We start from the raw sequence: 6,577 nt of genomic DNA on the forward strand, positions 1-6,577 counted from the left end.
CAAAAAGATATTCAGGCACGGAGAATCATCTCCTCCACATGTTAGTTGCTCAGTGTGATATCTGCCATCTGATTACTTTCTAGTACTTTAAATTTTAATATTCAGTTATACATTTCCTTCTAATTTTCTATCTTCTCTACAACCTCAGGATGTAAGTTCCAATAAAATCTTGCCTATCTTAAAACATTGCAAGTTCCTTAATCTCCTTGCTAAATGGTGGTCCCTCAAATTACAAAACATTCCCACTCCAGATGCAGTAATGGGACAATTCATTTCCGCATTTCCAACTGAGAAAGGAAATTAGCGAATGTTTGCAACTGAAAACAAAGGAGAGAAATGTCAAGTAGAGGCATGTCATGAAAGGCCAACAAGCTTTGCAGCTATTTTGTTGGTTCTTGCTCATCATTTTCTGTAGCCAACTTAGTTCACTCAAAGAAGCAAGAAAAACAAGGACACATAACCTATAAATATTTGTTAAATAAAAGAAATACAGATGTCACTATCAAAAAGCTCAGTTCCTCAAAGACTCCCATCGGCTTGGTCTTGATTTCCCTCTTTTCCTGTTTCTCAGATGAAAGATAAGCTCCTGAGTGCCCCCCACTCTCCTACAGGTAAGTGGTACTATGATCACCAGCACAACAAGACAGTTAGCCATCGCTCATTCCACTCTCTTCAAATTAAATAGTGTTTGGCCTACATGAAAATATTTTAACCAATGTTATAATATTACCTTATCTTAGCCCTCAACCTAAAAGAATACTAATAGATTTTTTTTCTTTTCTGGGTATTTTAAAACATACTGTGAACATAATGGACTAGTTAAAACTCGATGATTTTATGGTTTCTTCACAGTAGCAAAGGTCTGGATTGCTTAGTGAGGCTGTGTGCTGGGCTCACCCCATGTGGGATCCAAAGGCAGCACTTTCGAAATTCTTGATGATAAATTAAGGATTATGAGAAATTTAGGTTGACTGCTGATGTGAGATAGAGAATGGAAAACATTTTCTATCTTGTATAACAAATATGCATTATAATACACTGGCTGAGAAGTATCTTCTAAATTGAAAGCATAGGTATAACTAAAAGGGTAATAATACTGACTTTTTGTGACAAACACACCAGAATTTTTTTCAATAAATCTTTTCATAGTTTTACACTACTTGCTAGCCTTCATTCATTGGTAAAATATTAGAAATCACCATCAGAAATACCCTAAAAACATACAAGAAAACCATTATAGTTTATAATAGTACATTGTTTTAAGCCAAAAATATATCATACACTTTATTTACCAGATTTAGATCTAAATGATTCTTTCAGCTTTCAAAAGTTTAATCTATCCTCAAAAGATTAAACTCTGATATTGATGAAGTTATTCTGAAGAATGAACCACCAACTCTGAAGTTCACACAAAAAAGACAAGTTTCAAAACAACAACAAAGACAAGTTTCAGTAATTTTCTGGGCAGAAGAAAGTTGTTTTTGTCTTGTTTTGTTTTTTATATGTGAGCAATAATTGGAAGACAACTCTGTCTGATATTTGTATCATGTTCTATGTTGTATGCTTTTGTAAGTTTCAGCAAATCTTAATTTCAGAATAAATTAGCCATAGATATTATCTTGTACCCTGTACATGTTTACACTTCAGCACTATTCAACATAGCCCCTGCACAAGTCAGGCCATACATGAAGAACAGACCCTTGACCTTATTTAGCAGGTGGCAGGAAATTAACTTCTTGCCAGAAAGTGTTCAGAGGTAAGAAAGGGGGGCAGTGGGGAGAATGTTATTGCATTATTTAAAAGACCATTCTGGAAGAACCAGTGAAGGGCAACTTTTTAGTTTAGATTTAGCCTTCATCCTTTTGGAAGATTTAGGTCCATAAAGCAGCGGCCACATAGCGATAGGTAGGCCTGCACCCAGGTGTGGCTGTTGAGAATCTGGAGGGCTGACTTAGCTGCAGAGGACCCCTGAGGAGTGAGTGGTCTCCATACCACACTTGGCTCCCCAGCCCAGAACGTTGTTGGGAAGAGGAGCCCATGTAATATCCTCATGTGAAAACTCAGTGGAGATTCCATCTATCCTGGTGGCATAGGAGGCTGCTACAAACTCAGGTATCCTGTTGGGGGTCCCACACAAAAACTTGTGTCTGCAGGCACTCACCTGGGGCTCTGGCAGAGAGACAGTGGCTTGGCGGGCCCCAGAAACATACAGGGAGAAACTGAGTTGTGAGCTTCTGCATAAGGGCCAGAGGGACAGTCGCCATCATCTCTGTGTAGAGCCGTCCCCTGCACAACCTACAAGCACCACCTCTTGTGCTGAGCCCTTCCCCTACATGATCACATTTGACCCTGCATTAGCCTGGTGAACCCCACTAGCCCCACCTTGATGATGCCCTGAGACACAGCCCCACGGCAAGCATCTGCAGGACCCAGTCGACTGGCAGCTGGCCTCAATGTAACCTGGGACTTCTGCTAAGTGGCCTCAGGCCCAGTGTACTGATGCCAAATCTGAATCTATATTAGCCTGGTAAATGCCACTCGCCCCACTCTAGTGATTCCCTGTTACCCTGCCTCACCCAATTTACATGCAGGCTGGGACTCTTCAGCGACTAAGCCTTGTAGGCAACCAGCAGGCTGAGGAAGGTCTCAGGGTGTATTGGGTCTTTTGTCAACCTGCCCAGGCCCAGTACTAGTGGCAGCCAGACTCTGTTCATAGCAGGACCTGCGCACATAATTTAGGCCCAGCTCAGACAGCTACCCACCTCAGACCACTGTGTAGCTCCTAACAGGTAGCCCCAGGCCTGCCACATGCAGCATCTGATATTGGGCTGTACCAGAGGCACTCCAAGGAGGCCCCAAACCAACACACCAAGTGGCCAACCACAGACCACAACAGAACACCATCCAAACACCTTCACAAGAGGCATACCCACAGAGAGGTCTCAGCAGTCACCGACCTCACTAAGACATACCCCACTCTCTGGGGTCAGTCACTGCACAGCAGCTTGTGTGAAGTGTTTGGGGCTAATCTTCACAACCAGCCCACCTGTGGGTCAAACCCAGCACTGACAGGCCACAGCAGTCAAGACTCAAATACAACAGGAGGGCACACACAATTCACACAAGGGGCACACCTGGAGAAACCAAATCAGGCGATCAGGGATACTGCACCACTGGGCCTCACAAGATACCTACTTTGTGAAGCCACCCTTACAAGACCAGGAGACATAGCAGATACACTTACTATATAGAAATAAACACAGAGACAGCCAAAATGGAGAGACAAACATGCCCCAAATGAACAGGAGAAATCTCCAGGAGAAAAACCAAATAAGATGGAAGCAAGCAAACCTTCAAAGTTCAAAATACTAGTTATAAGGATGCTCAATAAACTTAGGAGAATGGATGAACTCAGGGAAAATTTCACCATAGAGACTGTAAGCATTAAAAAAGAACACAGAAACCATAAAAAAAGAACAAGTGAGAAGTGAAGAATACAGTAACTGAAATGAAGAACACACTAGAAAGAACCAAGATCAATTAGATGAAGCAGAGGATTGAGTCAGCGATTTGGAAGACAAGGTAATAGAATACATACAATCAGAACAGCAAAAAGGAAAAGGATTTTTTAAAAATGAGGATAGTCTAAGAAGCCTCTGGGATAATTTGAAGCATTCCAATATTTTCATCATTGGGGTCTGGAAGGAAGAGAGAGAGAACAAGGAGTTGTAAACCTATTGGAAAAAATGATGATGGAAAACTTCCCTAACCTGATAGACATTCAAGTCCAGGAAACACAGAGACTTGAACAAGATGAACCCAAAGAGGCCCACACCAAGACACATCATAATTAAAATGCCAAAGGTTAAAGACAAAGAGACTCTTAAAAGCAGAGTAAAAACATAGTAGTTAGTTGCCTACAAGGGAGCTCCCATAAAACTGTCAGCTAATTTCTCAATAAAAACTTCACAGGCCAGAAGGGCTGAGCAATAAGTATTCAAAGTGATGAAAAGCAAAGACCTACAAACAAAATGACTCTACCCAGCAAAGCTATTATTTAGAATTGAAGGACAGATAAAGAACTTCTCAGACAAGAACAAGCTAAAGGAGTTCATCACTACCCAACCAGCATTACAAGACATGTCTTGTTTAAGAAAAATAAAAAATATGAATAATAAAATGACAATAACTACATATCAATGAATAATTACCTTAAATGCAAATGGATTAAATGTTCCAATCAAAAGACATGGAAACTACATGGATAAGAACACAAGACCCATACCTATGCTGCCCACAAGAGACTCACTTCAGACCAAAAGACACACACAGATGGAAAATAAAGGGATGGAATAATATATTTCATGCAAATGAAAATGAAAAAAAACTGGTATAGAAATGCTTTTATTAGACAAAATAGACTTTAAAACAAAGGCTATAGAGACAATAGGGGCTGTGGCAGTGTATAAAGGGACGTGGGTGGCAGGAGATAGGTGGCAGGAGGAGTGGAGAAGAGTACCAGAGGACCCAAGAAGGTGGATCCAGGTGGTGCACAGGGAAGTGGTGCAGGAAGCAGGCAAGGCAGGGCAGGGAGGTGGTGGCAGTGGCCTGGGAGCTGCCTGCATGCTCTGGGATAAAGGCACGGCCACCAGGTGCCTCCAGCTGCCAGAGCTAGGGTACACAGCTGGCTGCATCCTGTGCCCTGTACATCCACTGACATGACGTTTCCACAAAGCCAACATTTGGGCCTGTTGGCCCCTACCCCAGCAACTTGATTTCACCACCTCAGACTCCTGTGGCCACTCCAAAGACAAGTGTAGGCTCCTGCAGGCTCTGTATCACCACCTGAAGCCTGACAGTGACCAGCTGGCCAGTGAGAAGTTCAGATGTAACGTCATTTTGTAAAGTACCACGAGATCTACTAGGCTTGAACACTAAGATGCACAAGCAGGCCAAGTCCAGAGGCCAAATAGGATCTGTGCCTAGGTCCTCCTCTACCTTCCCCAACAGCACCCGCAGCAGGTCTTGGGAACCACTGAGAAAGGTAGGCAGGTCACTGCTCCAGAGCTGAGCTCCTTCATTTGACAGCAGTCCCAAGCCCACCAGCTGCCCCAGCTGTAGTTCTGCCCCTGCCCCTGCCCCTGACACCAGCACCTGTGGGACTGCAACTGCTTCCTTATCCACTGTCAGCGTGGGTATCAGCCTCCTCTTGCTGTCTGCGCTGGACTCCCAGGCCCACCTCTCCAAGGAAGACAAGGATGGCACCACAGTGACACCAACCAGCAGGAAGACAGCAAGAAGTTGGATTATGAGTGGCTGGGATGGGAAAGTAGAGGGACAAAGGGGACACAGACAGACACCCAAAGAGAGGAATGTTCATCGCAAGACAGTATAGCTTGGGGTTGGCTAAACTCTGGGAATATTTATGATAGCACCTTCTGTGTGCCACCCCCCAGCTTTGTTCCACCTCCCAGCCTTCCTCCTCCTTTCCTCTTTAGCCTAAATGGGTGGATTCCTGTTTGAACCACAGATAACACCAGCTGAGGCTGGGAGGCACAGCAGGAGGCAAGGTCAGAAGGGAGAGAAACCTCAAAAGGTCCAACACCGCTGCGTTTCACCGTTTTGCACATGTGTGACTGACAGCCCACATTCCAGGCCCCCTCAGGGTATACCCCATCCTCCCACCTTGGCGCTGAGTGCAAACACAATGTTAGCTGCTCCTTCCTACCCTGGGAACCCCCGTCTCCTTCTCCACCTCCCACCTATTTACCTCCTCAGCTAGTTCCAGACACCCTTACTCTCTCCTGGTCTGCTGAGAGTCAGCAAACTCAGCTCAAAAGAAGGATGGGGGAGGAAGGGCCAGTATTCCCTCTCTCTTTCCTAAATAAAGATGAGAGCACTCAAAAGTAAATTAAATAAACAAATAAGACAAAAGCTTTAAAAAGAATCAAAGAAGGACATGACATGACAAAGGAATCAATCCAACAAAAGGATATAATCATCATAAACATGTATTCACCCCTCATAGGAGCACCTAAATATAGAAAACAGGTCTTGATGGACATAAGGGAGAAATCAACAGTAATATGGTCATAGTAGGGAATTTTAACAGCCCACTGACATTACTGGATAGATCTTCCAGACAGAAGTTCAAGAAGGAAACAGCAGCCTTCAATGACACATTTGACCAGATGGATTTAATTGATATTTTTAGAGCATTTCACCTCAGAGCAGTAGAATATACATTTCAAGTGCACATGGAACATTTTCTAGGATAGACCACATGTTAGGCCACAAAATGAGTCTCAATAGTTATAAAAAAATTGAAATCATATCAAGCATCTTCTCCAACCACAATGGTATAAAAGTAGAAATCAATTACAAGAAAAAAAAAGAAAAACACAGAAAGACATGGAGGCTAAACAACATGTCACTAAACAATATATAGGTTAACAATGAGATGAAGGAAAAAACCAAAAGTTACCTTGAGACAAATGGAAATAAAAACACAATCACCCAAAATCTATGGGACACAGAGAAAGAGCTCTAAGAGGGAGATTTATAGCAATACGTGCCA

General features: G+C 43.1%; 1 pseudogene; it reads left to right on the forward strand.

Moving 5' to 3' along the window:
• The first annotated feature begins 4,718 nt into the window (after positions 1-4,718).
• Positions 4,719-5,523, forward strand: LOC112308771 (TLE family member 5 pseudogene; annotated as a pseudogene).
• Positions 5,524-6,577: the final 1,054 nt, after the last annotated feature.

This window comes from Desmodus rotundus, chromosome 9 (assembly GCF_022682495.2).
Source record: "Desmodus rotundus isolate HL8 chromosome 9, HLdesRot8A.1, whole genome shotgun sequence".
NCBI classification, from domain to species: Eukaryota; Metazoa; Chordata; class Mammalia; order Chiroptera; family Phyllostomidae; genus Desmodus; species Desmodus rotundus.